Source organism: Acyrthosiphon pisum, chromosome X (assembly GCF_005508785.2).
Source record: "Acyrthosiphon pisum isolate AL4f chromosome X, pea_aphid_22Mar2018_4r6ur, whole genome shotgun sequence".
Classification (NCBI taxonomy): Eukaryota; Metazoa; Arthropoda; class Insecta; order Hemiptera; family Aphididae; genus Acyrthosiphon; species Acyrthosiphon pisum.
This window is the reverse complement of record NC_042493.1, coordinates 85,993,054-86,003,894: the sequence shown is the minus strand read 5'-3', so window position 1 is coordinate 86,003,894 and position 10,841 is coordinate 85,993,054.

Here is a 10,841-nt window from a genome sequence, read left to right as displayed (position 1 = left end):
GTTTTTAGAATTCTTATCACTTCATTATGATCAATTGGTATGTTTGGCAAAAAACACGTCTAAAATACTATGTCACGCGCGTGTTAGACGAAAACAGATAATCACGGTATCGAATCCCCTTAATAGGTTCTTAGTTAGCAGATCATCTTAGCACCTCACAGTCGTACACATTAGTCATTAATTCTGAACTGTGCACGTAATAGGTCGAGTTAAATTAATTAAATTGTCTATAATGTAGTTAGGTCAGGCACGTATATAGCGGCGGGGAGGGGTCAATACACCCCTCCCCCGGAAAATTAATAGTTATGTAATTTATTTATATCAATCATCGATAACTACAAAATAAAGACTACTATGACCCCCCCCTGATTTTTTTTGGGTACGTGTCTGAATTAGGTACAGGGTTGTTTTTTAAATATACGTAGTAGGCATAGGCCAAATAACGTTTGAGATTTGGGGAGAGGGCTAAAACCCTACTTAAATAATATTGAATAATTTAAAAACAACATTTAGGAAATGTTTGGTGGCTGGGGGTGAGCGGGATTATCCCCTAAAGCCCCCCCCCCTATTTTCGATTATGGTAATATATGCTATTTTTTTTACAAGTGATAAAACAATTCATATAACTTAAAATAGCTGGGGGGCATAACCCTTCCCGACATGCCCCTGCGGGTGCCCATGTGGATTATACCATTATATATCTTACTATTTGACTATCGAAAATAGATATCACCAAATTTAAAAAAAACAAATGCTTATAATATTACCGAGAGGTAGTGTCGTAGTGATGATGAAAATAGCTTCAAGTAATCCAGTCCTTTCCCTCCAAGTTTATTAAAAATTTTAATTGTAAAACCACAATCTCTTATTATAGGTAGTCCGATTTTTTTTATAAGTCGAATCTGACTTTTAAATTATTAAATATTTCTTAGTTATACAAAATTTATTTGGTCACTGTCTAACAATGGCATACATAAATCTGAATTAATATATTTTAGTTTTCGTTATTATTGACGTAAAAATTCATCTCATGAGAAATTAATTCTTCCTGACCCCCCCCCCCCCACACACACACACCACCCGTTAGTACATCACTGAAGTCTATAGTGCAGTGGTTTTCAACACGAGAGTTGATAGGCTATGGGGGTTGCCAAAAATAATGAATAAAATGTCTCATATAATTACGGAAGCGTTGAAGGGCCAACCATATGTTTTTTTTATCTCATTATTATGGATTATCACAAGTCATTATTATAGATTATAACTCGTAATAACGGATTCGACAACTCGTAATAACGGATTGACAACTCGTAATTACGGATTGAACAATTCGTAATAACGGATTGAACAACTCGTAATAACGGATTGACAACTCGTAATTACGGATTGAACAATTCGTAATAACGGATTGAACAACTCGTAATCTCAACTCCATGGCTACAAATGGATGCATTTAAAGTGCATTCAGAATGGTTTTACTGTTAAGCAAGAAACGGTTAGATATTTATTGAATGATTTAGATCCTGAAGGTGTAGGTATTCGAAAAAGAAAAAGATTAAGAAGGCGGCAATATAAAAGTATACCAAAAATGATAAAGAAATAGCCTTTAAAGATTGGGTCTAACTTTTTTATTTTTTAAGTTAGGGGCAAACTTTTTTTATCAAAATCATGCATATCACACATTTGTTTATGTATTTTCAAAAGTATTTAACATTTTTATGTATTTTTTTTTATTTTAAAGCTATTTAATTGTCCTATCAACACTTCTAAATACGCAATTGAACTAGAAATTTGTAGCACAAATTATTTTTATTAAGTTCAAAGAGTATAAAAAAGTTGGTAAAAATTATCATTTTTTAAAGGAAATCGTGTATTATTCCAAATAATTTATTACTTGGTATGGGTTATTTGTTTTTTGTATTATTCTGCTGAATTATACTGAATAACACATTAATATACCTAGAATACCTTGAAAGTTTGGTTTTCATAATATATTCCTGTTAATCGTCACAATCTTAGTTTTCCCAGGATTGAGTAGGTTAATTGGTCGTCACTCGTTTAATTTTATACTATTCGGTAAATTTTAGTGGTCATTATACGAAAAACAAAAACTCATAGTTAATAATAAATTATTTGGAATAATGTACAATTTCCTTTTAAAAATACTAATTTTTGCCAACTTTTTTATCTTTTTTTAAATTTAATAAAAACAATTAGCACATTGCTGGTTCAATTGCGTATGTCAGTTGATAGGACAATTAAATAGCTTTAAAATAAAAATAAAATTACGTCAAAATGTTGAAAAGTTTTGAAGATACATAAAAAAATGAGTGATACGCATGGTTTTGATAAAAAGAAGTTAATTACTCATAACTAAAAAAACAAAAGTTAGATTCAATCTTTAAAGGGCATTTCTTCGTCATTTTTGGTATACTTTCATATGACGTTGGCCGATCACTTCACCCTGGAACACATTGTATATTATTTAATATTTTTTTTTTCGTACAAGTGCCTCATTAAAACATATTAGGTATATAGGCACATAGCAATAAATAATGAATAATGTATTTATGTATCACTTAATTTATAAATTATAATTTACAAGCTTTTTTCCTTGCTAAATAATAATCGATTTTTTTTTAAGTGATTTATTTAGTGTTACATAGCCTATAACAAAAAAACTAATGGACAAATTAGAGGCCCCTAAATAAATTCTAACTTTCAAGGCCCGGGGGCCATGGCCCCCTGGCCCCCCCCTTAATCCGGGCTTGTATTCATAGGTACTTGAGTACCTTTTAAAGTACCTATAAGCAACTCACTTTAATAGGAATTATATAATACAATTTCTTTATAGTAGTATAGCCAGAATAAATATAGGTAAGTACCCATACTTAAATATTGGGAATGTAAGGGGTTAAATCCCACCGCTCGTTGTCTTTCTTATAAATTTAATAATAAACTAACAATTTTAATTCATTCTAATTAAAAACAAAGCACAACATATTATACACTTAATAAGTACACATTTATAAACACTATAAACGATTTTTGAGGGTTTGATCCAAATATTGTGTATTTTCGTTTAATATTAAAAACAAAACAAATACATATACTACCTACATATTATGTGCAAACAAATAACGATATATTTAAATACAATTTTACATTACAAACTCGAGGATCTTTATTCTCTTTGAGTTCTGCCTTCCTTTAAAACTAACACTTTTTTATTTTTATTTTTTTTATAGTTTTATCTTACATTATTATTCGCCGAACGTACGAACGCGAACGCATACATACGTCCGTTTGCGCAGTCGCGGATTGTCGTAGCTGTATTTTGTAAACGGCTATATGGGTTGTGGGCGGCCACGTGTATAACATACCGAAATTTACCCCCCCTTTTTTTTATTTAAGTATATCTCGGTCCGGTTTCAACTTAAGTACCCCGTTTTAGCACCAAAAATTTTGTCTTTAGACCCTCTAAATAATTCCTCCATAGTCGGGGTACTTTTGACCCCCTCCCCTCAAATTTATTTTGGAAAAACTCGAGGTGTCGTCCCACGTTTCTGAAATTCGAGTTTTCTTAGAGTATGTAGGTCGGTGATGAAATTCGACGTCTTGTGTCGAGACTGTACGAGACGTTTTTCCCCGTCTTCCGGGGCCCCGTTTTTCGGGGTGTTTCTGTACGGACACTTTTGTTTTGGCACGTCGAGCTGTTTTTGTAGTCGGGCCTTATAGAGGGTATTGCGCTGTATCGATTGGTACCGATATCAACGTTATCCGACTTTTGGTTAGGGAGTTATGATTTACATGGTGTTTTTTGTTTAAAAAGAATAAAAGAGCAGCTAAATAAAAAATTGATATTTTAGTAACATACAGTAAAACTGATGATATAAAATATAAAATTACTAACATTTTACTACCTATGTAAAATTTATGTAGGTAATACTATTGTTATTCGATTATTATTATTATTTTTATTATTACATTTTATTGTTAAAGGTTGATTTTATAATAACAGTAGACAACCCTTTAATAATACTAGAAAAAATTATAATCTTCAGTATGGTACACTTGCCAGTTGCCCCCAATCTCCCAACAAATATTGCGCCGGTAAAAAGTACTTTCCCAGGCTGGTCCGAAATTTCAATCCGTCCCTGGTAGCCTGATAGAGCCATAGCCCATAGGACAGAAATATCAAATAATTGTATAACAAATGGGCTTCCTTTCAGAAATTGTTATTTTTAAGAGGATGTCACACCCGCATGTGATGTCTCCGTCTTACAAATTTACAACATAGCAAAAACTGTTTTGCGCGGGACAACTTTTATCTTTCTGTGTTTGCAGTAGTGGCTCCAAAATTGCAGAACATAAAGGCTAGAAAATCGTCTATGCAACAGCGTGCCTATATTTTGGATAACATGAATAAAATAAAAGTTATTTGCTTCTAAACATTATGTTTTTTTGTTTTTTTTTTTCATTTGCTTATAAAAAATGATTGGATAGTGATATAAAAAAAGAACGCTGTTGCACAGATAAAGTTCTTATTTACGTATTGTAAAAATTTGGTAGTTCTACAATAAATATGGTGCAAGAAAAATTGTCCCGCGCAAAACAGTTTTTGCAATATTGTACATTTGTAAGACTGGGATAACACATGCGGGTGTGACGTTCTCATAAGTATTTCCACACAGGTTTACAGTACTACAATACTAAAAAATTACTGTTTCATTTTTATTTACATTGTAACAAGTATAACGTCAGAGTCAAACAAAACACTTATAATTAAAAAAAAGGTGGGTAAGTGGATGTCGCTCTACTGTACAGTAGGTTACAAGTGGGTCACTGTATAATGGATAGTATTGAATTTGAATTCAATGATATAATATCACTGTATAAGAAAAACGATTCTGATCGGAGACGGTATGTCAGTCTAGGTATAAGGTATCTTATATACTTATCTATGGTATTAAAAAAAAAATTGACCAATAATAGGTATCTATAATAAATTCCAAATTAATCATATCACAATATCCATTAGGTACCTACTTATAACGCGTTATACATCACAACAAATCGTGGTACTATCTAACTATCTCCATCTCGACCATATGCACCTACATCCACTGTCAGGAAACAATAATTAGAATCAACCAACGCCATAAGTACGATTGAAAAGAACTTTTTACAATTAAAAAAGTCTGTTCCACTAAGTTGTGGAGTTATTATATACGAATGTGCTTTCCGTCCACTGCTCCTAAGCAGTTTGGAAAGTTTACATACTTATAAAAACCTTCCGCAGTATTCAACCATATTTAATTTGTTGGTACAGGCATCTCTAAGGTTTGTAACTTTGTCCACAGTACCAATAAAGTTTCCTTTATTATCACACAAATAGTGCTTTTTCCAACAAAAAAATCCAAATGTAATTGATTGAAAGTAGCTCCAGTTGATAAGTACCTAGTAAAAATAATAACATTAACTTAAAATTTTTATAAAACTCATAAATTGCCCAGCCTCGAGTATTAATTTCTTAACAAATTGTAGATTCTGAGCGGAGCGATAAATGTATTGATTTTACAATAATGTGTTTTTTTTTTTTTAATATATATTTTTTTTAATTTTTAATTTTTGTGTCTGTCATCACTAGTGATGTAAATTTTGAACATTTTATAATTTATCATATGAATTTCTTATAAAATAAATCTTTTGATATTATATAGTTGTAGTATACTCAACTTTCATAATTATATTTTAAACTATGTAGGTACTTTTATTACCATTTAGCCATTTTAATATAATGTTGGTATTATTCTAATGAACATAATACCTATAGTAAATTCAAAATACAAATCATTAAATATATACCTATATCAATAAATAATATTTAACTCGATAATAAATGTGCATTTTTATCTTATATTAAAAATGTTGTATTTTTACTTCGGTATAAATTATGAGTGCAAAATCGTTTTGATACAATTATTGATTTTTCAATTTTACCCAAATTATATTTATTTTTTAATATAAGTGTTAAGAGTTTGACTCTGACGTTATAATTGTTGCAATATAAATAAAAATGAAACAGTTATTTTATAAAGTATTCTAAAACTTTATTTAAACTTAAAAATGAATTAATTTTAAAAAAGTACAAAAAAATAAATTTTCAATAAAAAAAAAAATTTTCAATTGAAAATTGTCAAGCTTACATCTCTAGTCATCACTTTTTAGGACAGTAAGATTTTAGATTTTCTTTAAATAATTAAAAATAATTATCTTTTCTAATAAGAAAGTGAATCTAGTTGGTAAAATTTTATTTGTTGATTAAAAAAGCTTGAAAATTTAATAGAAGGATCCTAGTATATTGTTGGAGTCAGATTAAAAAAATTCCATAGGCACGATTTTTTTTATAAGCACTTAAAGTTCGAATTTTGACAAAATAACTAAAAATCACGAAAATGTGCAAATTATTTTGAGTTAGAAATTCATAAAAACTTTTATTTTTAAATCTAAGATTATGCTTGCAATTTTAATTAAAATTCATATTTTTTTAGTTAAAGAACTACAAAAGAAATGTAAGAGCTTACGCGATGCTTTCAGAAAAGAACATACCAAGGATGACAGATCTCGTTCTCAAGCATTAAAAAAACCGAAATACTGTTATTACGCGATGCTTTGTCATTTTTAACACCGACATTTACAGTTCGACAGTAAGTTTAGCCTACTTTAGTTACAAAATATTCCTACTATATACAATATTACAATATACCTATATATTTTCCTACTTATTATATAGAATTAATTTTTAGACTATACTATATACATAATAAAATGTTCTAAATGCTTTGAATCAATGCTTTCTATAGACGTGAGAATTTTCGACATTTTTTAAGTAGTTGAAGTAGCTAAAATGTGCAAATTATTTTAGATTATAAGCGGAGCGATGAATGTATAGATTTTACAATGATGTGTGTGTGTTTTTTTTTATTAAATATTCATAGGCACAAATTTTTTTTATAAGCATTTAAAGATTGAATTTTGACAAAATTTATCAAATTTAAAATTGATCAATTATTTTGTTGTTAAAATTTTATAAAATGTTCAACTTTTATATCTAAGGATTCAAAATTTAAAACAAGATTCCACGTGAGTAGTTAATTCTGTTACCAAAAAAATCTAACAAATACATTCACACAGCTTATTTTGATAGTCATTTTAAGTTCAAATTTGGACGAAATTACATATTAAAAAACCTAGAATAACAATTTTAGTTATTTTGTTGTGATTGTATATATTATTCGTGGGTACTTGAAACTTCTAAAGTATACTATTATTTATCTATGACAGTATCCCGGTTTGTTTTGATGGATAACACGTTATAAGTACCTATTGGATATTGTCATATGATTAGTTTGGAATTTATTACAGGTCAATTTTTTTTTTAATACCTTAGATAAGTATATAACATATTATATACTTATCTAAGACATATCTTATACCTAGACTGACATACCGTCTCCGCTCAGAATCGTTTTTCTTATAGGTACAATGATATTATATCCAGGCCCGGATTAAAACTATCGTAGGCCCTAGGCAGTAGGCACAGTACATTTAGATATTAAGGTGCATAAACGTTAATATGGCCCTGTAATGTCCAGTGTTAGAATAGTTAAGAAACCTTTTGTTTGGTAGAGGAAGTATCAAATCTTAGTGTTAATCCTTTAAAAACAAAAATATTTACAGCATAAAAATCAAATCTAAACTTTATTTATTACTTTTTATATGATAACAATTTTAACATATCTTAAAAACAATTAATTACTCCAAATATTACATACAGATATATTATATTATATTGTCAAAAACCATAAAAAACAACTTATTTTATACCATTTAGCATATTTCTCAAATAAGTTCAATACAAAAGATATAATTGTAACAAAAAATAACAGTAGGTATATATATTTTTTTTTATTAAATAACCCGTGACAACTTAGGCCATTGGATGGTTTTTAACTGTGCGGGAGGATACTGTAGGTTTTTGTAAACACGTTTGTTTTAGTTTGGCAGAATTTTCATGTGGGCACCCTTAAGTATTTGTCATGCCCGGGTGTGGGATGGTGGCCTCTCTCTCCGGACACGGTGTCTGCCCGAAGAGAAGTGCCACCCGAGACCGAGATTAGAACCGACGACGGTGCGCGTCGAAACAGACGACTTAGTCCGCTCGGCAACTTTTTCAATAACATAAAATATTTGAATTTATAATTTATCTCTAGCACTCATTAGATCTGCAGCATCAATTGCTTTGCCATCATTTACAAAGACTATATAGTGAGTACCGTCCAGTCATACGCGGTGCGACCGACCTGCAGTCGATAATAAACTATTGTTTCTATTACGTAAACGATATATTATTTATAATTATTATTTCCTAAAAATATACTATAAACAGTAATTGGGGTATCATTCTTAAATACATGATATTTTACTTGTTGTACTAACGTGTACAATCGTACGGATTAATTTATAATAATAATAAAAAAAGCATAAATATTACAAAAAAAATCGTAGTCACACATTTTACTATCGTAGGCCCCAAAAAGTTCGTAGGCCCTAGGCACAGTGCCTATAATGCCTATGTGCTAATACGGCCCTGATTATATCCTAACCATGTCCATAGGTGAAACTACAAGTCATACCTGATTGGTATTATATTATTATATTAATAAATTTTAATAATTATTTAATATTTAGGTATTATAAATAATATATTTATACAATACCTAACCTAACCTAACCTAACCTAACCTACATGTAAACGTACATTGTTAACATTTCTTAAATTGAATTGTATACACTACACAATGAACATAATAATAAAATTATTTTCCAACATTGATTATGGAAATATGGAGTCGTATAGTCTATTCTATGTAATTGAATAATCGGTTTGATCAGTTATTGTTTAATTTAGACGTTTGACGTTTATTTTTATATTATAGCAAGTAATAGCTAGTTAATTTTACGTAACAAGTCGCCAGTCGGTAATGTTTGTTGGTTGGAATACACCAGAAAATATACCCGTAGAAAATTATTGTCGATTATTCGTACTTTGATATTTTCATATTATTTCTTTTATTATAAATTCCTATTTTAATCATTGACGATCGTTCACAAGATTCTTACGTTTAACATAAGAAAATCTTGGAGAGGTAATTATCAATAAATTAGAGTATTTTTTTTATAGATAGGGGATAAGTCAAATATTTTAATTTTAATTAAAATATAATACTTAATAGTTAATATATACGTCACAATATAACGTCCACATAAAACATCCATTCAGAAAATATTTAAAATACTTTTAAGATTTAAAATAAGTAATAAATAAACAGTGAAACATAATATTATGGTAGTTCGCGGTATATATTGATATATAAGTAAATTACATATTAAATTAAAATTAAGCTATTTTAAATGTACTGTATAAAACATTGTTTTAAACTGTTAGAAGCTCAAACAATTTAATTTGTTTAAGACAAAAAATACAGTTTTTTTTTTCAAAAATTAAAAAATACACCAACTCTGCGGCTACTGTACAGTATAGTTGCTAGAGGAGTCATGGTCGCTGTAACGATGGGATAAATTTGAATTCAATGATATAGAAATAAAATCATTGTAATTTGTAGGTACCTATACGAAAAACGATTCTGTGTGGAGACATTCACTTGTCATCCTGTAATATTACTAACTACTAAGCATATTTTATGATATTTTTGGTTGAAATAAATTAATGTAATTTATTCTATTATTAGACATTAGTAATAACTCTAATAAGTAGGTTGGTTTATTTATTTTTCGCCAAAATAATTGCATTTGAAAATGTAATTATTGCGAGTATATACAATATAATAATACAGGTAATTTTAAAAGTTTCAAGTACCAACGAGGCAACGAATAATATCTTTAAATTAGGTACAGTAAAATAACTATAAAATCTGTTTAAATATCTAATTTCGTTCAAATTTGAACTTAAAATATCTATAAGAAAGAAACTGTGTTTATATATTATTAAAAAATGTTGGTTACAATATGAACTACTTATGAGCAGTGCTGGAATTGGGAATTATTAAGTAGAGGAGCTAAATCCAACAATTTATAAACTGCGTTCCAAGTGCAAAATTATTCAACGCAGCCTTGTGGGGGGCTTTGCCCCCCACACCCCCCTTAACCAATTCCTAGTTTTTCAATGCAACATTTCATCTTAGTTACAGAATTTTCTACTCTACATTTCCAAATATAACATATTTAACTACATGTGCCTCTATGTAACATGTAAGTGAATATGGATTTATATTTTATTTTTCGAAATTTTTATTGATAGAAATAATACCTACCTACATTTTTCGGTAAGAAATAAAAGATTTATAATTATCAGTGATAATATCTTAATAATTATTTGTGCTATAGACGCATACCTATGTGAATTGTGAACACTAGTTCGCAGATATTTACAAACAAATACCCAAATCAATTTTTATTAAAATTAGGAATGTATCTAAGTTGTTGTCAAAGATTAACCTAATGAATTCTACATTTAATAATATAAAAATATTTTTCATCCTATTTATGGTTTTGACTAGTAGTGTTTAACCTTTTTGACTCGCGATCCACTGTTTTTGTAACAATATTTTCACGACTCGTGTAACCTTTGTAAGCCATGAAAGAAAAAAACTTTAGCTTTGCGTAATATCCTGTGTATATTGTTCAATTCATTCATAACTTATCCGAATTCATAATTTATAACTTATTTTTTTTGCAGATATTTTATAGTACAATAG